Source organism: Cygnus olor, chromosome 3, assembly GCF_009769625.2.
Source record: "Cygnus olor isolate bCygOlo1 chromosome 3, bCygOlo1.pri.v2, whole genome shotgun sequence".
In the NCBI taxonomy this organism is placed as follows: Eukaryota; Metazoa; Chordata; class Aves; order Anseriformes; family Anatidae; genus Cygnus; species Cygnus olor.
The window spans coordinates 54481619-54506801 of NC_049171.1; the positions used below are offsets into that span (position 1 = coordinate 54481619).

At 37.4% G+C, this 25183-nt stretch overlaps 1 long non-coding RNA gene across 1 annotated transcript; it reads right to left on the reverse strand.

Annotated features, from left to right (window-relative positions):
• Positions 1 to 20028: 20028 nt before the first annotated feature.
• Positions 20029 to 22681, reverse strand: LOC121068363. The gene is made up of 3 exons (XR_005818832.1): positions 22034 to 22681; positions 21502 to 21686; positions 20029 to 20653 (listed from the first exon to the last, which is right to left on the reverse strand). It is a non-coding gene; the product is annotated as an uncharacterized LOC121068363 (long non-coding RNA).
• Positions 22682 to 25183: the final 2502 nt, after the last annotated feature.

The following is a 25183-nucleotide window of genomic DNA, read 5'->3' on the forward strand; positions in this document are numbered from 1 at the left end:
CAGATCCTTTATCATTATCCTGAAATAATAGTTGAAATAATATTAGAAAACAAAGTTTTTCCCCTGCTGGTAAATCTACAGCTTGGCTGTGGACAGCTGACAACCAGAAGACCTTCTGTTAGATATATTTGGTGAGCTAAAAATAGTATTTTGAATGGAGAGAAAGTGGGAGGAAAAAAAAAAAAGTCAAAGCTGTTTCGTCACCTTGTTTTTTTGTTTTTTTTTTTTTTTTCCTGCACCACTCTATTATGCTCTACAGCATTGTATGTTGTAATGGTAAACTAGCAGTGAAGCAACAAAGGTTCTTGGGTATTCCCAATATGAGAAGAAGAGAAAGGTCCATGAAGCAGAATGAATGCACTCATTTTGTTGTCTACAGTTCCTGCTAGCTTAACATATATTCATGTAAATAATTTATTATCTGTCATTTCTCCACAAGCTTTCATGGGTTTGAAATCCTTGAATGGGCTGAAGCATTACATGCCCTATTTCTACCAAACATGCAGTTCAAAAGACCTCCTGTGTTTGTTTTTTGACATAACTCTAAAGATCCAAACACATACATCTTTATTGTAGGTTGCAATGTAATTAGAACGATGCAGAGACCTTAATGACAATGGAGAATAAAAGACAGATTTTCTTTGGAATATCATTACTGGTAATCTCAAGGCTTATTCTTGGTATGAAGATCATTAAAAAATTAGAAAAATGTATAATCAAAATGGATGGAAAATCTACATTCTTCACAAGGTCAGCTTCCCTAGTTTTCATTAATGGCAAGTACTATGACGATGTATATTTTCATGTTATTCAGAATGATCAATTTCTGCCAAGAGTGTTACTTCTAATCTACTTTACACAACACTGAAAAATGACCCATATATCAGTTTGAATCTTTGATCAAGTAGGATTGAAATGATACCAAATAAAATCATAGAAAATGGTAATTCTGTTAATCGAATTTTCATTCAGGCCTAAAGATCTCTTGAGTCATTGACTGAAGCTCTTCTTACCATGTCTTTTTTATCATCTATCTTGAAGTGTGTACAGTTTTTTTTTTCATTATTTCTAATGGAGCATATGCTTAAATCTGGCTTTTGGGTACTTTATTTTCCAAGAGTAAATTTTTCTGGGCATTTCCTAAAACTAAGGATGTAGGCAAAAAACAACTCCTCTCAAAACTTTACTTTTATATCCAAATGGATCACAAAGACAAAATCTGCTTTCACCACAAGTAGAAAAAAATAGTCAATGCTAAATTTTCAGCCTAAACAAAGTAATGTTCCAAACATAGAATTGGACAGTAATATGAGGGAAACTGTACTGTTCCAATAACAGAACGATTGGCCAGGTACCATCTGCCTGTTGTATATCCCTCCAACATTATACTACACCTGGGCTATTAAAAAATGACCACACCAACATGAGAGATTTAGCAGCAACTACTCTGGCTGCGTTCCCACATTTCTTTATAGCCTCTCTGGATCATATTTTCTTCCCAGAATGGAAATGATGAAGAAGAAACTGTTGCAGTGACTTACTTCATGTAGAGCCTGGACTTACTCCCATGCACCACAGCTAAAGGGATCAGAGAACCTTTCTGCCCATTGTTGGCCAACAGAAGTTGTTAGTGATTTGCTCAAAGTAAGCTTTGTGTTCTTATTTGGTTGTGTCTAGACAGCCGAATCCTTTGCTGCTATCCAAGGAATGTGCAGCTAATGTCAGTGATGTATTTACAGAAAAGCATTGGTTCTTGAGCATAACCTTAACACAAACAGTGAAAAGTGTAGAAGAAATGAGGCAGGGGATCATCCCTGAGCAAGGTACCCATTTACTACAGAGCCTTCAGAGCCTACAGAGCTCCAGGAGAATATAAAACAGACCAAAACTATTTAAAATCTCACTAATGAAAAAGGCAGTTAATACTTGGTATGAGAGCCACAGGAGGGATTTAGTAAAGGTGCATTTTAGACATATAAACACCTATGAAACACCTTCTAAAACTTACAAGCAGAAGAAGCAGAGCTACCTTCTGTTCTCCACTAGTCAATGGAACTGTCTTCTGATAAAGATTTATGAGCTGTCTTGAGTAATTCTATTTGCAGTCAATGGGTGTTTAGAATAAGCAAAAATGGCAACCCGAAAGGTCAGTATGAGAAAAAAAAAAAAAAAAAAGCATTAGAGTATTTGAGAAAGGAAAAGAATATCCAGACAATAGTTCAGTTGCTGTGAACCCCGATGGAATTATGGCAACTTATAGAAATGACGCATCATTTAATGACACATCTTTGATGGCATCTGAGGGAGAAAAGTTGATTATTAGTATTGTAAACTAGAACTAATCATATATAAGACCAGATGACTTTCTCATAAAGAGCTGAGCAGGTGTAAATAATTTGAGTCAGATAGTGAACATTACCTCTGTTTATCACTGTGCAAGAAGAAACACAGAAAGTATAATTGAGTTACCCACAGTCACACAAGGAAGGTTAAATATCGCTGTTATTTTCTAGGTGAAGGGTGGAGGCAGCAAACCAGAGAGTGAGATACTTGATGGAAGATAGAATCCCAACTTCGCAGTAGCTTTGCTTTTAACTCAGCAATGCGTTTGGCATATTGTCTATCCTATACATCAAGTGCAGGAAGACAATATGAACAGTTTCTAACTCTACCTCATAAACTTCCCTGAACAGGCACTGGAGTTACAATAACATCTTTGTTGGCAAACATTTCCAGGCACTGTAAATCTGTCTGACTCTACAGAAGAGATGGCTGATGTGCAAATCTCTAAGTCACTGTTGTTAAAAAACAGAGCCCCTGTTCATCCATCTTGGGCCTTATATTATAGCACACCATATAAATGAGAACTTAAAATAGTTCTTTATCCTTCCAAAGTGCACAGTCACTGGAAAGGATAACACAAGTTTACCCTTGGGAACCTGAATCAGCTGAGAAAAGAGCAACTGACGGACACATCTATGCTTGCCTTTGTCTTCCCCTATCCAGGGGTAACCTCTGTAGTCCACTTTTATGTCAGTGAGCATTTACTCACTTAAGAAATTGAACCTACTCACACAAATGTTCACCAGACTGAGTCAAGGAGTTACAGTCCTTATCACTTAGCACTGGGGAAGCAACGCAGTATTGTACAGGAATGTTCTCAAGGAATGCAATAACATGAGCTGGAATGATCTGGCTCCTTACCACATGAGGCCATGGAGAGAAAAATTGCTATTCTTCCCTGCCTGTAAGCATTCAGGAGGATATGTGTTGATCCTTTGATATCTGTGCAGTAAGCATGCATTTATTAGTAATAGCAAAAAGACTTTTTTTATTCATGGTTTTGACAGCTGCTTTGACACTAGGGCTAGACTGAGACGACTACCACTTTATGAAGATCTTTAAGGTTTTCAAAGATTTTCCCAAATCTTTCAAATCCCAAAGCAAACAAAATTTGTTGTAGCTAGTGACCTGGAAATTGAACAAAAAATATCAGAGAGTTAGGGCTATTGACTACCATAGAGCTTTTTGACTCCTCTCTCTTCAGTAATATTATTCTGGATCAGAAAAACTTTCCAGGTGAGACATTCATCACAATCTGGATATTTACATAAAGCTTGATGGATTGAAGAAAATGTAATTTTTCAGTGAAAACAAAAAGTGTCTTTTTTTTTTTTTTAATTTACTTTTATTATTATTAGTCCCAGCAGCTCTACTGCAGAGCCATATTTAGAAATGCTTGATCGTAAGGTGTTTGGATTTGGCAGGGAACGGCTATGATGCACTTTCCCCAGGGCCTGGGAAAAAGAAACAGACTGCAAAGACAGCTTTCACAAACTGCTTTGAAAGGTGGTGTGTAATTACAGAGGCTGGCAATGAAAGACAGAGCAGCCTCCAGGGATACCCCTTTTCCATTCTGCCTCTTGCAGGGATGCTTGATATTACAGTCAAGTTCTATCGCGTCCTGAGCAAGAAGCTCAGTCAGCAGTGAGTGAAATAGCTTGCATCATCTTTCTCCAAGTGCAGCTAAACTATTAAAAAGAAGCAGGTCTAAGCTTCTAAGCATCTTTTTTTCTTTTTTTTTTCTTTTTTTTTTTTTCTTGATAGACATGTGACTCATAAATGTCATAGAAAGGAGGAACCAATAAAAAGCTATTTCTACACTATAGCTTTTGAGCTTCCCTTTTAAGGATCTATGTTTTGAGCACTTAGGTAGTGAGTCCACAGCTGTTGTTAATAGTGCTATTATAATTAATTATTATTATAACAACCTTGTATTTAGGGCACCTTACATCCATTCTATGAACAGTCTTAAGTATACAGCAAATCTGTGTGATGACGTTTAAAAGCTTTGTGCTTCTAAAAGCTCAGCGCTAGGGCCACCTGCAGAGTTTCCTGAGAAATGTACTCTGCTTCCAAAGATTGTTTTCAAAACCAATATTGGCTTCCCATAGCCAGGACCTATTGTTATAAATGCTCAAACTTGCTTGTACCGACGTGCCCTTTCCCTTTGTGCTGTGCAGCCCTGCAGTACTTCTGGTTGCAGAGTAGGAAGAGAAGCACTACAGAGCTTTCAGAAAGTTCATTTTTGTCCATCAACAGGACCATCATTGCTAAACTTTACATCAACTCCAGTGCAAGTTTTTAGCTTAAACCTAACTCTGTACTGAGCTTGCAAACAAACTATCAAAAAAATCTGGACGTCACCACTTCCCTCTCCCCTGTGCAACTATTTCAGAGACAGATAATATGTATTACATTCTCTTTAAAGCAATACCAAAAAATGGCTTGTCTATGGGATAGAATTAACAGGAAGAATGAGGAAAGAGATGGGCCAGGAAATGTCAAAGCAAAGGAGAATGCATTGGATCTTAAAAAGACTTTTAGATTTGTTACTTTTAATTGCCATTTCCAAATTAAAACTGAAACTGTTCAGCTGAAATGTATTCTGATATGTGGCAATCAGTTTTGTATATATTATTAGTTCAGAACTCTGTAAGGGCCATTTACTTTGTCTTATAGTAGACAGCCCCAGCTGGAAATAGAGAGTGCTCCCAAATCTTCTCCTGGTTCTTCTTACGGGAGTGCAGAATTCTGCAAAAGACCCTCTAGAATTTACATTTGCATTACATATAGAAATAGATACAGCTGAATGGGAATGGAGTTTCTGTCACATTTATACATTTCATCACCTGTTTACTTTCCAGATTGAGACAAGAGGTCAAAACACATTGTAGAACAGAAATTATAATTATATATTCAGAAACAGTAAGCTGATTTCTTTTTTCTTTCTTTTTTTTTTTTTTTTCTGAATAAGAGGAATTTTGATATTCTGCTAACTAGTTGAATTTACTTGGTGCAAAATCCAGAGAAGAAATCAAAAATCAACTACTATCAGTGTATTTAATATATGCTAAACATTAAGAAATAATAATAAAAACACCTATTAGTGTTTTAAATTCAGTAACTCTTCCAGGATTTTTAGATAAAATGAATTGAATGGGGATCTAACAATGCTGTATCCTTTTAAGACACCACCCAGTTTTCATACCTGCAGCTTGTCACGTTTAGGAGGTGTAAACGTATACATTAGTCAACATGCCTACTATAAATTATCCCACTACTGTGGTGTTGAAATAAATAGTTCAGCATAAAACAAAGGAGTCCTGATGCTTGTCCTTACCATCACAGGAGAGGTGTCTTTAAACACACAGTGAAAAAAAGACACAAGTTTAAATAACCATTCAGAGCAAAAGGTGATTGTTAAAAAGATTTTTTTCCTCTTTGATTCTACACCTTGTGAATAACTCATGCAGTTGAAGTTGTGTATTAAGTATATTACATCATGTAAGTGAGAGCTGAGAGTATACTATTTTAAATTAGTTTAATTGATTTGATTCTGTTGTACCTGAAATAATTGCAAATGTTTCCTTGGAATCAACTGTTTAATATGTAAAGTATGGTGGGGCATTTTACTATGTGAAATTATATGTAAAAAAGTAAACATTTTAGATGTATTTTAAACACTTTTGAAGCTGCTTGCAAGTTAGAATGGTTTCTCAATGTTCAATATCCTGTCTTAGTAGAAATGGTGATTTTATTTGGAAGAATGACAATGTTATAAGAATAACTACATGGTTAGCCTAGATGAAAATAGAAATGATATGGGTGGAGGATTAAAATAAGGATAGAATAACTAGTAATGCCATAAAATACCAGACATCTAAATTTAGGATAGTTTTGAATGTTCCATGCTTTATTTTCATTGGCTTTCATGTTGTGTTTCATAGAGTTATCTGAATGGAGCTAAGAGCCTATAGTAAGGATGGTCTGACTTCACATACAACTATTTTAGATATTTTTTTTCCCTACAAGTTGTTAACATAATAAAAATAGTAATTCCCATAACTTCCACACTAAGATATGGCTGTCACAACAGTCTATGCTGTGGCAGTGGTATGTGCGTTTACAATTAGCTATTAAATTCAAAAGGAAAAGTATTCTCACATAATTTGACCTTTTTCTATTTTGTGAATTGTTTGAGCATTTAATGCAGAGATAGTATTTCCTACAGTATTGTCTGATGATCATTTCTCTTGCTTCAGCCTTTTCCCTAAAAGTTTGCTCTGTAAAGTTTGTACTGGAACTTCATATTTTTCTGACTGAAGAAAGGATGCAGAGTACATTTCTATTCCTCACCAATATATATGCCCTGATTCCCAGAACATACAGAAGGGGCTTGGTGCTCAGAAGGAGCACACTGAAAATAGGTTAGAAGAAGGGAAGAATGGATGAAGCTGTATTCTGCTCTGCCATTCCTTATCTTGGGCGTTATCCTACAAGCTGAGACTGGCCTGACGCTAGCCTCCTGAAGGTTATTCATCTGGTCTGAACAAACCACCTAAGCTCCCTCCACAGTCAGTGGAGGAAGACAGGCATTTCTGGAGGACTCTTCTTCCTGCTCTAAGACAAATAACTGATTTACTCACAGGAAGGTCCTCTTTCTTAGAACTGTCCATAATGCAAGACTCAAGGATTAGCTCAGACTGCAGGCCTCTGTTTCCAATGGCTAAATCTAGGTGAGAGGAATCTTACCTTCCATGAAATAATGCCATACAAGTATAACAAAGCATTGTTTAGATTCACACTAGGAAAATTTAAGATCCAAAACCAGTTTTTCTAATGAGCCTTCTGTTACTGTGCACCCAGTGAAGCACGTATACAGGAAGTCTTTTCCCCTGCTCATCACTACCAAAGGTTTTATGCGTTTTCTCCCCCTTGCCACACTGTCCCTAACTATTTGCTGAAGACTCTTTACAAAGTTAATTCAGTAGGAGATGAAAGACAAATACACAAATCTACCTGACTAGCAACATTAGAAAGAACAAGATTCACAGCTGCTTTTCGGCACAGTGTTCTGCCTCCATCCTTATAAAAAACTCAGTTCAGCTTTGGGGTTTGATATTCATTATGAGCAATTCCTTTCTGAAGAGTAAGGATGGGTGTGAATTACCTGACATAATCCTCTTTCTCAGTGATCGATTTTTTTCAAGATCTTAGTGCCTGATACCAAAGAGAAAACTTGTGAAGACTGGAGGTAGAAGGTTGGGTGTTACTTGAAGATCAGTCTATTGCAATGGTGATTTCTTGTTCAAAAGACCTGAATAAATTTAGATTTCAGTATCTTCATATTATTAAAGTGAACATGTTTATTTGCGCTTATGGTTATAATCCAAGTGATGGTAGATTGCTTCCTAAAGTGGAACTGGAAGGAAGAATATCACTTCAGAAGGATCTCCTTGTGTCTGTTTTCTGGGGAAGTGGTCAGAACACTGAAAGATCACAAGGAGGGTAAATGGAATGTGGAGAAAAAAGTAGGAAAAGAAGACATGAAAGGATTCAGGTGAACAGGGTATGTATACAAACAAAATGAATCACCAAGACTTTCAAGTTTTGTTTGTCTTTAATTTAGGTGCCTGAGTTATTATAGTAAAGAGATGGAATAATATGCAATTTAAAAGCATATTCGCAAAACTGTCTGGTGGCTATAAAGGAATTTAGAATTGTTTCTTCTTTTCTTTGTGCAAATTTTTTTACCAACTTTATTATTCATTTAATGGAGGTAACAAAAATATTCTCCAAATAGTTCTGTTTTATACCCTATATCTGCATGAGCACATGCATATATGTGTGTCTATATCTTTTACAATGCTGATAGGTGGTCAGAGAATTTTTGAAAAAATGTTGACATAATCTATGTCTATGGTGTCTATGGTGTATTTAAAAATAAAAAGACAGAGAGAGCGATTTTTGGATGATGAAGGATTTACATTTTCCCTTGAGACCTGCTCCTGCAACTTGAAAATCTCTTTGTTTCAATGTTTTGACAAAGATGGTGGGGTGTGTGGTTTAAAGAGGCAGAAAAAATCCTGAAGATCAAAAAGGAAATATTTTTTACATTTCATGATCACTGTATAAATGAACTTTCATACTTAGGGAATCAAAAATTGGCAGGAAGATAAAGTATTTTTTTCCCCTAGTATTTTAAAATGAAAGATTCTTTCCTACTACAAAACTTTACATTGTTTAATATAATTCTGTTGTATGTACCAAGAAAGGGAATATTTGTATAGAACAACTTTATCCATGAAAATAACTTGTTACTGCACTGGTGCTAGACAAAGATGGGAAATAAGTCATAGCAAATACCTTACTGTCAATAATTTCTATAATATCTCTTTCTTATTTTAACTGAAACATTTTCTTCACTGTGCCATTTAAATTTTTTATTTAGGAGATCGTACGAATCGTGTGACCAGCTGATAGATCTGTATTTCCAGGTCTTGAAACTAAGGAACAGAAACAATAGCAGTTTTGCAAGTATCCAACATGATCTCAAATAAGGCAGATTTTGCTCCATAAAAGCAATTAAAAACATTGGTTTTAGTATCTTTGCTGCTCCCAGTAATACCTCTTTTTGCTCTCTTTATTAAATAGAATTTATGATGAGTTTTTCTTCCAGTTCTCTCCTTAAAGAGTGATTCTTGCTGATTCTGTGTTATTTGTTCATTTTTGTTTTTGTTTTCAGCTGTCCTAAAGAACTGTGGCATTATCAAACTCCCTGGCTTCCATTCCCTGTGGTTCCCGATGCTTTCAGAGTCTCTTTGTATCTGGTGGAGCCCCAGCAGTTGCCTCTTGCCCTTCTGGTACTGTAAGACCATGTGCAGCTGCAGAGTGCATAGGGGGCTATATAGTTCCCAATAAACACTTGTCTCCAGAAAAGTAGTAGTTTCCCCTTTCTTAAGTGTACTGTAAATAGGTTTTAAATTACTTTATCCGTTAGAATTTAAAGATGTTTCGTGTTAATAGCACTTCACATTTCACTTTCCTTTTTTAAGCTGAAAGGGCTCTTGAAACTGTAAGCATCATACGCTCTCTCCTAAAATATTCAATTTTCATCACAAGGAAAATTGTCCTTATATTGTCTTCTAGCTTAAGAATAACAAAAGCCAAAACTTTTGGCATTGATTCATTCATCCAATAGATTGCAACAATACTCCTCAGGGCACTGCATGGTTGTGCCAACCCTTAGGGAAATGAAAGAATTTGCACTGATTTCTCCCTGTGATCTCTTCCTTGGAGGCCCTTGACCACCTCCCCCTGATTCCTGTGGGGTGGAAGTGTTTCTTACATTTCTATTGGGAACTGGCTCATACCCAAAACAAGGAGAACCCCAGTGAGTCTGAATGAAATCCTGGCCCTGTTGCATCAGTGTCCATTGTGTATCAGCATGTTCTAGCAGCAAAGCAGTGAATGCTGTAACATTTGAAAGTATTTAGACAAATGTGAAAGAATATTATTATTTTGGCTGGATGTTTTCTAACTCCCTTCTGTTTTCCTTCTGGGCTCACTTTCAGGCCTATAACAATAACTGAAAATATGAGGGCAGTATCTGACCTGCCTGCACTGGATTATTCCATTCCAGAAAGACAAAGCCATAATCCTCAAATGTGAGGAAACAGACAAAAAGAAGGACAGAGCTTTTAGAGATACTAATGATCTGCAGCTCTCAATTTTCTACATTCAAACGCACTGTACTGTGATTCAGAGCTCTCTTCAACAATTTTTTCCGATTTCTTTTATACCTGTATGAATATTTCTTCTTAATTTCAGAACAGCAGGAAATTCACAGTCTTCCACCTGGTTACTACCTTAATTCTCCAGTTGTAAAGACAGGCAAGATTTATAAGCACGAAGCCCTAGTAACAACATGAAATTATTTACACACTTTATTGCCAAATGGAAAACACAGCAATTATGTCAAGGCTTTTGTCACCGTTTGCCCAGCAAGGCTTGAGGTGAGTGGAAAGGCTAAGCAATCCAGCCAGTTCCAAAGCTGACAGCAGTTTTTCCAGTGTTTAGGATCTTGCAGCAGATGCTATGACTGAGTATCAAACAGAAGGTTTAGCCATGTAATTCCCATTAATTTAATTGCTGTTTTGTAGCTAAATACCCTAGATAGGTCTGAATAGCTCAGCCTCCATTACCAAAAGACGTGGATTAAAATCATTATCCTGATTTCAGAAGACTGAAATATTCTTTCATGTAAAATAAATGACACTTGCAGTAAGGACCATAATAGTAGGCAACTCCTTCTTTACTTCAAAATCTACTTTTGTTCTGTTACAAGAGGCAAAACTTTTTCTGAATGTAGTTATGCAATAACATTTTAAAATGTTCAGTTAGAACACAAGAGGATAACATACAGTATGAAATGAATGAAAAGAAGAATTATGCCTGTAAGAAGAGAAGGAAAAGGAATGGCTTGTCATCTTCCCAAAGGTGACAGTTTTATTGAAAAGAAAGCTTTCTATATTTTCAGCCAATGTAGTATTTCAAGCAGGTGAATGTGCTTCTGTGCTTTAGAATTTGAGTAATTTGTAGGAGTGCCATGGAACCAAATAATTGAATTGAGAAATTGGTGTCAAACTTCCAAAAGACTAAATAGTTGAGTCAAATAGAGGGCTATAATTTCGGAGAGGACAGTAGCAATTGCAGACACATTTAAGGACTGGCTAAAAATCTATTAACATAAGTAGCTAAAGCATATTTTTATAGTCTTGAGTCTCTCAATACATGTTGTTACATGTGGGCTTTATTTATTTATATAATTTTGTCCTCAGAAGGGTGCATCAGAGTAGAACATACTGTAAGAGATGAGTAATGAAAGTACTTGAAACTCTGAAGTGTTTGACACCTAGGTGCTGAGGAAAACTTCTAATGATAGTATTAAAAAAGTTTAAGGTCTTTGGCAAAAGGCTGTGAAGTTATCCAGGTACAATCGGCCACATAAACTGCATGTGACAGTGCGATCCCATGATCTGAATACTTGGACAAGAGAGACTTCTGCTTCTGAAAGGATTCAGATGAGTTGTAGCATTCTTCCATTTTAAATGTAAGTTGTTATATTTTGAGTGTGTGTGTTCGTGTATGTGTGTGTGAGAGTGAGTGTGTGTAGGGGTGGGGGAGGAATATTACTTTTATATTTATATATATAAATATAAAAGATAAAAGAAGTGTAAAGTTAAAGTAAAAAAATCAGAAAGCTTCAAAGAGCTACAAATTTTGGTGCACATACACAAATATATGCTCAGAGAACAAGAAGTTTATATACAACATAAGTATTTATGCCATATACACACAAATGGCAATCCTTCCCTTCCCTTCCCTTCCCTTCCCTTCCCTTCCCTTCCCTTCCCTTCCCTTCCCTTCCCTTCCCTTCCCTTCCCTTCCCTTCCCTTCCCTTCCCTTCCCTTCCCTTCCCTTCCCTTCCCTTCCCTTCCCTTCCCTTCCCTTCCCTTTTTGTTAGGAAAAAGAACATAGGAAAAATGTAAAGGTATGATAAGAAGTTGAAGTTAAGTTAGTATCAGGAGCACGGGTGCTTTGACTGTCCTCCTTCTCAGGGACTCAGAGTTCAACAGAGGGTGCAAGCAGAACTTTTGCTAGCATTGGCCTTTGGGTCTGCTCAGGATGTGCAGCTTATTTGGTTTCCAGGAGGTCCAGTCCACTGCCCTTCTTTTAACTCGGCAGACTATGAATCAAGGTAGCCATCAGTCTTCCATCATACTGAACAATGTTTAAGTAGATCACTTGTACTTATAACCCAGATAGCTTTTAGTTGCAGTCATTAGACAACTCTGCCTCCAAACATCATAAAATACAAAGAATGACTCCTCCAAAGAACCATATATTTTAAAATAAACGGTACGTTATACTACGGTACTTTCAATCCCTGGCACTCGATTTCAGGAGTCATTCAGATTCAGTCATTCAGACTCCTGACTTGAACTGCTTTAAGCTTGCATTGGACTGAGGAATATGTCAGGAATATAATCACATCAGTTATGCTTTCCTTCCAGATTCTGAATGTGCTTTCATGAGCCCACTTAATTAGTTACCATACCCCTAGCATAGAAAGGATAATTGCCATCATGAGTCAGGCATTAAGTGAGATCTAGAAATACCCCAGGAGGCATCGAGATTTCTCAGATTTTCAATATTTGATGCTGCATGACTATTGTGGGGTTTGTAAGGATTTGTAATTTCCTCTAGAAGTGAAATGAGGTGGAATATATCTCAGCTACTCATAACAAAGTAAAGGCTTGGGAGGCCCAGTTCCAGCTCCACAGAGATACATCTTGGTTTTCCTCTCTTCTTTCCACAGCTTTTTTCCAGTTATGTTAATTCCTTTCTGCTTTTTCTGATGCAGGAAATATTTTTATGCTGATATCACACAAGAAGTTCTTTCTCATTTCATACATACCAGTGAGGTTTTAGCCCTGTTCATTTGCATGAATGGTTAAATCGATGTATTTTGAAGGGTAGACAAACCGTGTTGCCTCCTACTGTCAGTTTTTGCCTTTTCCACAAAGATTTTTGCTAAATCCAGATGATTCTTTCTCTAAAATATATTCAGATTAATTTAATTTCTTTAGCTTTCCAGTCTACTCCAGAACTTGTACCTCTGGTTCAAGGCCATTCATCCCTAGACCAAGTAGTGCAAAATTGTTCAAATTCAAATTACTCAGAGCTAGTCCCATCTACCATGGTCACAGGACATGAAATTTGAAGTGTCTTCTGGACTCCATGGGCTCCATATGGAAATACAGGTAGAGTTTTCATGTTGTAAGTTGCAGGTATGTTGAAGTATATCTTGGTGTCTTGTGTGGGTATTGGAGGGCACAGTGCTCCTGGGAGTAGTGATGGAAAATGAAACTGTACAGAAAGCAGCAATCTTAAGTGAAATATTATCCATATTTCATATAAGCAGCAGTCCCTTTATAAACTACACCAGGATTTTCTCTTGAGAAGAATTAGTGTTTTTGTTTGTTTGTTAAAAAAAAAAAAAATCCACAGAAACACTAAACATCATGGAGTATGGATAACCAGGATGTGGAAATGGGAAAGCTAACCAGAGAACTAAGTTTTTTTCCTCTGCAATCTCAAGGGTACTAAAACTATCCAAACTTCAGGGTCAAAAAGTATCTCTTTCTTGCATACCATCATGTAGGAACTTTAGTCCCTTTTCAGTGAGAGATTTCAGCAGGCATCAAGTAGCATCTTGTCCCACTTTCTGGCTCCTTCCTGTCATTGGCACTGACCTACCACTGTTTGGTGTATACTTTATTTAGTTGGAGCAACCAGTCTGATGTCACCACTTGTCTTATAGCCATAATTGTACAACTTTCTTTCATCCCTGGAGCACTATACATCTTCTGAATTGAATGGTTTTATTACAAGAGAGTGTTATTTGATCATATCTGTAAGGCTTTACTATGAAGTATAAATTTACATTGCGAAGATGACCTTAGCGTGATTAGTTTCTAACTTTTCAAGGTTTGACTTTTTCCCAGTAAATTCAATTAAACAAATAAATACCTATGCATTGACTAAGCTACCTCAGTGTCTTAAAAATTTTATGATTCTTTTTTTCTTCGCTTTTTCCCATTATGCAAATAATATTTTCTATAGGCCACTAGCCTAATATTATGTCCTCAAAACACAAAAAAATTGTTGAGACTGCAAACTGATGTTGTAATAAGGGTGGAGTTCCACAGAGTTTGTACATTTAACAAAACTTAAATGTGCAGATGACTAATATTGACAGATATTAAGATATATGAGCTACTATCAAGCGAAATTCTTATGACATTTGTTTGGGTTTGAATATGTGTCCGTGCTGGCATATAACTATCAGAATTTAAAAAACACTTGTTGTAAGTACACAGATACTTTGGAAAAGCTAGGTGATTATTTTCAGAAAAAGTACTAAAGATGTGTTTTGTTTTGTTTTGCGTTGTTCTGTTTTTTACAGAACAGGCCTTCTATGAATTTACTTAAACATTGAAACTGAGTCACAATTTGGCATGCACTATTGGGATACATCTAGCAAAAATCAATAGAAGAAAAAACACTGAAATAATTTATATTTTTCCAGTCCCAGATATTGTTATGATATGGGGAGAGGCAGTGCTTTAGCAGTCTGAATCACCAATCATGATGAAAAAACACATGCTATTAATGTACTGTTCTGCCCTTTACTAGTGCTGTAGTGTCCTAGTGCTTCATTCCTTCATTTTGGCTCAGTCGAAAAGCTATTGAATTCAGAGGAAAAACCACCCACTGACTTCAGTGGGGAGTAGATCAATCTCAAAAAAAATATGTAATTGAATGGAGTAACAACTAATTTTTTACCATGTGTTATAAATCTCTCTTCCTTTACAGAACTCACAGCCTTGTCTCAGTAGCACTAAATTAGAGTAAGAAAGGAAGAGGCAACTTAACCTTCAGCAGCTGGGAAGATACTGGATTGTTAACTCTCACCACAGAAGATTATTATTATTTTTTTTTTAATTGGGTCCAGTCATCACAGCATGGAATTACAACTGGAAAGACTGAGCCTGAGGCATAAACAAGTCACAATACAAAAATGTGCAAAAATGTGCAGGTTGAAAACTAGAGATCTGGAATCCCAATTAATCGTTTGTCATGTTCTTGGGGAGAAATTTCTCTGCTGGATGGGTTTATGATGCCTTCGTAGAGTTGAGTCATATAAGTTTAAGATATTGTTTTGTAATTGCTATAGCCTGATTTATCATTTCTCAAATGTCTGTCCACTTAGATCTTTCACTGGGGGTTAAAATGTTAAAGAAAGAAAAAAAAAAAAAGTCAAATTCCAAGTTTCTTTCTCTAAGAGTATCCATCCGTATTAAAAGTTTGAAAACAAATTGGAGAAAAGTAAAAGAATAATATAAGCAGAAGCTGGAAGTGTTCCCTCAGTGTTCCTGACACTTCTTGTGACAGAATTATCTGTCACAGGTTATGAGTCTGGAAATCAACAGACCAGAAAATAGTTAAGAATTAAGAATTTACATTTTTAATGCTGTCAGTAACATGAGGGGCTGGAAGGGCTTCCTTCTTAGTGATTTGGATGCATGCAACTCCCACTAATTTTGATGAGATTTTCATTCATAGATCATGGGGAAAACAATAAAAATTCAGTGGAATCTTTATACTTCTGGGATGTCTTTATCTCTGGAATATCAACTTAAGCTGAGAAAGTAACCTCAATCAGCTGGATGGCTAAGCTTTACATAATCAAATTCATACTGCAGATGACATAGAGAAATTTTGAGCACTCAGTCTACCTGAGCATTCTTACTCCTTGACTTCCCACTTCCATTCCTTATTCTTAAATACGCTAAAACAACATCTCTTCATGATAGCTGTAGAGTGCTCGCCATTGCCCCATATTACAAAGTAAATGGCCAGAGGAGCTAATCTGGGTGAATTCCTTTCCTCTGCTAGGCTGCTGTGGAGCTGACACTTGATCCCACTTGATAATCCTCTAGATTAGTCTGGCTGGTGTTTGCTTGCATGGCAGGAAATGGTCAGGGCAATATTTTTGATTCATCTTTTTTCACTGGGGACATTTTATTTATTTATTTATTTTTATTATTTTTTTTTTTTTTGTCTGTATAGGCACAGTCTCTGGACTTCTGGAAACTCTTATGACAAATGCCCCACCAAGACTCCTTCACCTTGGGAGAAGCTGTAAAGAAATTTTTATGATAAATCTAGCATAATCCTCAGCCAAACTTGCCTCAGGAACAGAAAGAGAGAGAATGAACTAATTACCAAAGGGAGTCCATTGACAAGTAGCAGGGACTATAGGCTGTCAGTAGGATATAATTTACCCCAGTAAAACACAAGGCTTATAAATACTGCATATATTTGGAGAGGAACTGAGGAGCTGCTGGATATCACAAATAAAACCAGATCCTACATTGCCTAGAGTCTGCAATAATGCTTTCTTAAATGCAAGGCCTAAATTCCTAAAAAAAATAAAATAAATGTTAGTAGACGTGAACTTTAAATGCAGGTCCCACTGGTATCTAAAGAGAGAAAATTAAAACAAACAAACAAACAAAAAAAAAACAATGTAGATAGTAGTAGCATTATTATTATCAGAAAAAGAGGAATAGTTTCTGGAAACATTGCCACTATCTGCGATGCAGTATGAGAGAAAGGACTGTGCTAAAAGAGAAGCCCATATTCAGATAAGAGTCAGTGGGGTTACCTACATGCTAGTGAGTGCTATTTGATCACGTTGTGCTCAGATACCACAGATGTTGTGTCTTAGATGTACAAAACTTTCAACAAAACATTGTGTAAAATACTGTAGAGTAGCATGTTACTGTGGCAAATGTAGCAGTCAGAAAACTCACTGATACAGTCCTAAATGGAAGAAAATGCTTAGCAGGGGCAGGAAATATTGACCAGGATGTCATCATTTATTTCCATATTCTTTAAATAAAAGTGAAGCATAGGCAAATAACAGCGATGTGCAGACATGACCTCAGTTTAACAGCTATTCCCCAAGGATGACATCTCTTCCAGAGAGTGTTTAATTAGCATTGCAGAGCAAATTTAGCACTGAGAATACACCTACTTCCTGGTATGGAGTTTGAACTGTCAGCTGAAAGGGAAAAGGATTGGTAGAGACCTCCATAACTTCATTTCTACATTATTTTGTTGTTGTTAAAGGTTTTCTTTAACATAATATTTGTTACTGAACACTGCATAACTCACTGGTTCACTTTGTGGCATTTGTTTTCTCCATGTAGTGAATACAGTGAACACAAATGAACATCTGTCTGAAGCCTGTGCTAAAGTCCACAGATCATTCAAATCTAGACAGTCTGAGTTTTACAGCTGATGCTAAATTTACCTGCTGAAGTGCTTGTAGCTTCAGTGAAGGAGTCAGGCAACGGATACCAATGAGATTTAGGAAGACCAGTGTCCATAGTGCAGTGTACTGAGCACGAATAAATACAGCTAAGTTTATTTATAGCCCTAATATCAGGTTGAGTTGGTAAAATTACGAGGGTTATTATTAATTTTTAGTTAGGGACTGCATACATTTCCTTTTGGCTTTATTGTAAAATTAAGTAATCACTGAAGCTTGGAAATTACCGAAGTCAATGGCAATGTTTCAGTCTTTGAAGTAACCTGATGGCTCACAAGAAAAAGAGGATCGTGGAAATGGGCAGACCAGCAGTTAGAGCAGGTATGTTTTCCTTTATACTTCAGAGGACAGTGCCTAAGATCTGGGGTGACAAATATGAAAGAATCTGCTTTAAACTAGAGGCTGACCGATGCCTGTAAATGTGAAGTTGTAGGTCTCTTCCAAGCTTTTTTTTTTCTGAGATGAGCAAGCCCTATGAGCGCCAGTCTGCATCCCTTTACAGGTAGCTGTTCCATCCTAAAGATGTAAGAGCTAAGGCCCTATTCAAGAGCTTGTGGAAGCAAGATCCACAGAGTAAATAAAATTTTGGATTGAGGAAGAAATATGATAATGAGATTTAGAAAGGGAAAGGAAGGTCACTGAGGCTCAGAAAGCATCTGTGCTACCACAGAGTGCAACAAGCATGCTTTGAAATAGAAGGAAGGAAGAAAGAAGTGTGAAGGTTATTGAGACTGATAAGTTTATTTTGGCCCTGTGTAAATTCACTCAGGGTCAGAGCCTTTTGTTGACTCAATCACAATCACACAATAGCCGTGGGATGCTGTTGGGCAGGACTTTTCCTGAATTACCTAGGGTGCTCAGTCACAGCAAAATTCACAGGGAACTTGAGTCACCTTTGTCGTTACTGTGATCTGGCAACAGGATAACTGCTTTCATAGCAGTCCCACAGAAATAAATATATATACCTCAGTCACACAGTTTGTGAAATACATCTTTGTGAGACAAAACACTACGCTGGTGTCTAAAATTCCCTCCAAGCAAAAAGAAAGCTTCCCATGCAAGATCACTCTAGCAAATTAAGTCCTACCTTGCCAGTGGTAATATCAAAAACCCAGTGTCAACAAAGCAACATGACACTAAATCTATTGCTTGATAATGTGCCAGCATTCCAGCAATGGACTAAGTAAAGTTTTTAAGAAGAAAGTTTATATTTCTGGTCCTACAAACATACTGCATACGTACACAAAGACAGACAAGAAAGATACATTAAAATTCCAAGGCATGTGCCAGGTAATTGCATTGCCCCTTTGGGTTTCTTTTTGTTTGACTTTACATGTGTGTATGTGCACGTGTGGAAACAATTTTTCAGTGAGAAGGCCAGTGTGTATGTGTATTCCAGATGGATGGGGAAAAAATTAAGTTGGTAGAGTTAATGAATTCTGGCAACATCTCATTGCTTTTCCCAAAGCCCTTTTTTCACACAAATTCTGTCCGTTGTCTATTTTTGAGAATATGTATGGGAAAAAAGGATTGGTTTATTATTTGATTTTATTACTGATTTTACTTGGGGAATAAGGAAATTAATTTATCCATAACTTACAGTTCATTTTCTGTTGTATTAATTTTAACTGTACGTTGAAGAAGAATTTACTCTCCTTTAGCAGTAGATTTGGCTTTTGTATGAATTCAATCTTCTTTTAAGAGTATTACCTTCAGATTTTTTGTATTTGAAAATATTTTTTTCTTCATAAGAGATTGGTCTTTGAGACTTATAGCAACTTTATTTTTGTTAAGTTCTACCTCTTATTGAATCTTTTCATATGTTGGAAAGAATTTTTAGAGTATACATTTTATCTAGTGGTGTGCAAATTATAGTCTTTCTTTTAAACTGCAGTCCTGTTAATGATATGGTATGCGTGGTTGAGGCTGCTGCTATTTTGATTTCAAGAACAATGGAAAGGTTATGAGGAATCTACAATCCCAAATGTTTGGAGAGCCTTAATTAGACGTAACCTTTAAACAAGAGCCATACGAATTCCAAACCTCATGCAATCTCAATGGTACATGGCAAAGCTAGATTTGTTCATTAAGGCCAAATTCCGCCTTTTTCTTTTCTTTTTTTTTTTTTTTCTCTCCACATGATACATATCACAAACATGGAGACACCAGCACTCCACCACTTTCGGGACCGGGAGCAGAGGCAGTGAAGCTCCCTGCCCAGCCACATGGAGCCGCAGGAGGTGGTGCTGCCTGCTGCACCAGCCTTCTTCCCTTGAAAACTGGGTGCAAGCCTGGGGTAGGGTTTGGGTTACATAATCAGGAGCGTTTGAAAAAAGAGCGTGCTCAGCTTTATTTATTTTTTTGTTTGTTTGTTTGTTGATGACACAAAGGCAGCTCCCAGAAGAAAAGGGTTATTACTTGCAGTACCAGATAGCTCAATTCTTATATTTTATTTTTATCTTTTTTTTAATACTAGGGAGGATTTCAGTCTTTAAATTCCAGTTCATCATTGCCAGTTCATTCTCTCCTGAGTGCTGTTAAGTAACCACTGAGGACAACAGGCATGCTTTGTAGGGCAGAGAGCAGAGGAAGAAATGGGAGGAACGAAATTTTAATCCGGGCTCCTCTTTGGAGGGAGCTGGAGACCAGATTTTTTTTCTCCTCAAGGAGGCTGTGGTGCTGTCAGGATCCAGATGGTGCACATACCTTGGCTGTAACCGTGAGGAGATGACCAGAACAGGCAAGCTGTGCAACTGCCAAGACCATTCAGTACTGAACCATGCTACTGTCCCAGTTCAGCCAGTGCTCTGGAGGCTACGTAACATCCAGCCTCAAATCAAAATGTTTCCTCCACATAGGAAGCGCACTAACTGCCACAATAAACTGTGAACCAATATATGGCAGGAACAAAGGCCAAAAGTTTTGCTGATATTGTTTCCTTGTCAGTTAAGCCTGGAGTCCTCAGCAGTCTGACACATCCAAAAGGTGATGACCAATTGTTAACAATCCTGTGAGAGCCTTCTCCCGTCAGTTCTCAGAAAAACAAGGACTGCAGTGACGGCAAGTCACAGGATGTTATTGGATCCTTGTATGGCTTCAGAGATGTGGGAAGCAGAGCGTGCGCTGTTTTCGGAGGATGCGCGATCGTAAACAGGAAGCTTTGCAGGGCACAGCTGAGTCCCTGAGCCCCGTGGAGAACAGGAGAAGTCTGCTGAAACAGGTAGCCACGGCCAGCATTGCTTTGTTATGGCACAGGCAGCCTGCTCGAATTTCCTAAACATCCATAGTTTAACCTTGTCATTGCTGGTCGGTCGGGCCAGCTCTCACACTTGCATTTTTAAACCACTAGGGGGGGAAAAAAAAAAAAAAAAAAAAAAAAAAAGCTACACATTCTGAAACCCAGGGCGTGTCAGAGATACTCTAATAGCAAATGCAGGCTTTCTTCAGACTTTCCACTCAGGAAAACACCTAAGTTACCAGTGAGTTGTTAAACCAGTATTATGCAGAACTACTGCCAGTATTTCATTGAACCACTTTACTGTTAGTTAATTAGAGACCAAATCATTTCAGCTAGCCCCTAACATAAAAAAGTTTGACCAACAGCAGGAAAACTGTACAGGGAAGAGGAAGGAACAGGGTCCCTACAAGGCTCCAGCATACCTGTTTAGAAACTGCCGGCAGTCCACACACACAAATGAAAGTCACTTGCCCAATGCATTTTGGCTGTGCAAAGAACAGCTAGTATACTCACCCCGGACAGATTCAATCTTCTCAGCTCTGCTCCTCCCTCTTCCCCAGAAATCGTGTTACAAAACCTATTCCTAAAATTATTCCAGTTCTGCTGGCATTAAGATGTATGGGCTTAATAGCTCGTCAGAGGATCATGGGAACAGATAAGTGCTCCAGCACGTCTGCTATTGTGTTTTGTGTTTTCAGCACTCACAGTTGCCAAATGACCACTGAACAAAACAGCATCTCTGACAATACTTATGCCACAGAAGAAATGAGTAGAGGAAAACACAAATTTAGGAGTTTGCATTTTGATCATTTTTACCACAAAGACAATGCACATGTACATTTCCCTATCAGAACTCAAGAAATGTAAATCTAGGTTGTATTATTTAAATTCAATGCAGTCACTGTGCATTTTAACCCTCTAAGGCAAACAAATTTTCCCCCAGCTGGCCACTTACTTGTTACCACATCTGCAAGGCTGACTCAAGGAAGAGGATCCTGGTATGCAGGTTAGAGCAAGGCAAGAAGTAATGGTTTGTCCTTCCTCTTGAAGCTCCAACACTGCTGCCTGTCATGGAGACTGCATGGCAGAAGTGGACACCCAGAGCCATTTTTGCTACCCCAACTTTTTACAATTGATGTCCTGCAGTAGGATCATTGAAGGACAACTCAGCAGTCTTATTTTAAGCCATGTGTCACAACTAAAAATACCTTATTTAGATGGGAAAATTAACATCCAAATTTAAAAGGTCTTTTTTTTTTTTTTAAATGAATTAATTATCCATTATGATTTATGTACTGCTCACCATAGATTTTGATTTCACAAACAGGAAAACAGAAAAAAGAAGTATCAGACAATCTAGCAAGTGAGAATAAAGATTAATAAAATCCAACCTGCTCTAATAGAAACTGAGAAACATTTTTTTCAGAGCAAGACATATCTTGCAAAAGGAGAAGTTAGCAGACAGTCTTTTTAGCCAGCTTTATTACCTAAAAAATACCAGCTTACTGGTCAGACAAGGGTATTCTTCAGATTCTTGTAAAATTTAAATGCTGAAAGGTTAACAAGAAAGACAGAGAAGGGCATGTCCTGGAACACCTGTAAGCCCCTCCATTGAAGGTTGACTTAGGATCATTGTTACAGTCTTAAGCAAAGATCCAGTCACCTTCACACTAACTACTTTGGTATCTTCTCCACATCAGCACGTAGCTGGTTTAGGCCCAACCAGTATCTCATTACCTACAGGCAGTAGAAGAAAGTAGCTTTTTGTCTATTGAAGAGGCCTATAAATCTTTTCTCTCTTGATAGCTTCAAACACCTGGCTTTGCTTACTACCTCTACAACTAACCCAGCACTGCCTCTTACACATTCTCTCCTACGCTATAAAACTTTCCTACTTTATCTCTCACTCCTCTGTCATAACTACTCCTTAATGGGTACCAGGTGGCTCCACCAACAGTTGCCTCTGACTCTTCCTATCACAAACGTTTAACTCTTTCCTTGCTTTGCTTGACATTAATGTGCTCTGGGTTTGAATATGTCGTCCCATGAGAACAAAAACAGGGTGGAGGAATTTGGAAAAGTCTTATGACCACACAAATGAGAAGTTACCATCTTCTTTCTTTTTACTTTAGTACAGAAAAGCTTCTGTGCGGACAATGCAACACGGTGGACAGAGGAGCGGCTTTAATAGCAGGAGACCCACTCCCTGTTTCCTGTTCTGCCACTGGCCTCTATGCAACCTGCAATAACAAAATGGGTATTCAAATACATTGTGCTAGCCAGGGGGATTGCAGGAAAAGTGGAGCAATAAGGGCTGAAAAACTTTTTGTGGATATACTTTTTATTACTTGTAGCATCAGAGCAGGAGCTGGTTAATACTAAGATCTGTGCTAGGTAAATTGCTCCTGCTTTTAAAAAATTATGAAACGAAGAGGCAAAAAAAAAAGCCTGAAGGAGAACATAGACCTGACAGTGTTGGGGCTAGTTCCTCCCTGATACAAATCACTTAAAGCTTTCAGCTTTCAACTCAAGAACCTGGTGCCCTGTCCACAGCCAGACTCAATGTCAAACCTGTGGGAGAATGTTACTGTTCAAAAGTAGAAAAATCTTTAAGCCATCAGAACTGAAAATAAATAAATAAATAAATAAAAATAAAAATAAATAGATAAACAAAGAATTTTAGTGAAACTTATTCTTCTAGAGTTAACCTGTTTACCTGTTTGGATGGTAATTATTTATATTGTTTAAAAACAAACAAACAAAGACTTTTCTACCAAAAGTATTATAACTTAACCATCCAGTTTAAGTCAACTATGAGAGATTTGCATTGTGTCACTAGACTTTTAAGTGCAAATATCTTTGGTAAAATTTAATCTGAGCAAACAGATACTTGTGATCTAACCTGATCATTTAGGTTCCTTTTTTAGGGAAGGATTCTAGAGCACAGTTCCCCTCACCTGAAACTTCTATAGTGTTCTATAGTTAGGTGAGCTGGATCCCATCCCTGCTGTCAGGTAGCACTCTCTTCAGTAGTTTCTTTTTCATACTTGAATCAAAAGAACTGTGACTTTTATCTGTGTCCAGTATAGACCACATTTCATACAGTATCTTGGAGGAGAAGAACAAGGCCATAAAGAATTGGCTTGTGACTTTTAGAAGTCTGCTTATAGCATTCTGTTGTTGACACCATTGTTAACATGAAGTAGAGCTCGTCAAAGAGGGATTATGACATATTCTCTTCCCTGCTTTTTGTCTCTATTTAGCTTTTTCTTCTAGGGAAGAAAAAAAAAAAAAGGTTTTGATCAAATAAAACACTTATAAATAAAATAATATTCTCATATAAAGGGAATAAATGTCAATAAAACCAGTGATCTTGGAACCATAAAATATTCTGAATTTAAATACTTTCAGGAACAACAATAAAAGCCTAGGTTAAGAGGAAAAAGGATTATTTAGATTACTGAAACACAAAGGATTTATTTAACATTTATAATGGGATCCAAATTAAATGGAAATATGATTTCTTATCAAAAATACATATTATATATATATATTTATATTATATATATATTTTTATATATATATATATATTTTAATTCCAACTATGCTTAAACCTATAAGTGCCAAACATTACTAGAAAGGCCTTCTGGACTCCAGGCTTGTAGGTAATTTTAAGCAGTCACTTGTTACATTCCTCACTTTCAGCTTCCTTTTCCTTGTGAACTGAGAGTCAAATTCATTTTCGTGATACACAGCTGACATGTTCAGGACAGAAGGGATTTAAGTCACACCTGCACTGACCTGTCTCTGGTTCAACCTACTCATGAGTATGTTGGCATCCTTTTCCTGCTGTTTCACCCTGATTTATATTTATGATATTACAGCTAATTTTGATCCTCTGAAACGTTGCTCTCATTGTCAGCTTTAACCTCATTCAGTGGCTGTGAGAATGAACTCCAGGATACAAGACATGTAGGAGATCTAGAAGATAAACATTCTTATATGATATTTAAACTGATGTATATTTTTAAAATCTCCAAAATAAATGGTAAGAAAGACCGCTCCCTAACAGTAAAACAAATAAACAATAATTTGGCCTCAAAATTTGGCTAAAGTGAGTGAGGTACAAGAAGTAGACACCCAGATCTGCTGAGGGCAGATCTTCCCGTGAGCATGCAGACAGAGGGCTGGCAATGAGGTTGCCACAGCCCCCAGCTGCTGCCGACTCATCAGCTGAGCACGCTGTGAGCTGTAGGCAGCACTGTGCTTTCCTCTCCACAACAGACTCTCATTTCCTCTGGATGTGAGCAGGGCTATAGAGTTACAATGCCCCTGAACCATAAGATTAAAAGTCACTGGTCTGCTGGTTTGTGGGGGAGGTTTTTTGGCTTTGACTGAGTGGCATGGAACCATCTACTGGAGAGACCACCTCTTTTTTTTTCCCAGTGTGAATCTGTCATCACAGCAATTAGGTGAGGCTCATAGGCTGGAACCTGCTTAGCTTAGAAATACCAGGCTGCTGGGAAGTCACTGGCTAGTATGGATGCTCATCTTTGGAATGTATTTTGTCTTTGGTCTGAAGGCAACCACATTTACTGTCTCTCTCAAGAATATTGCAAAACTCTTAACTTTTCCCC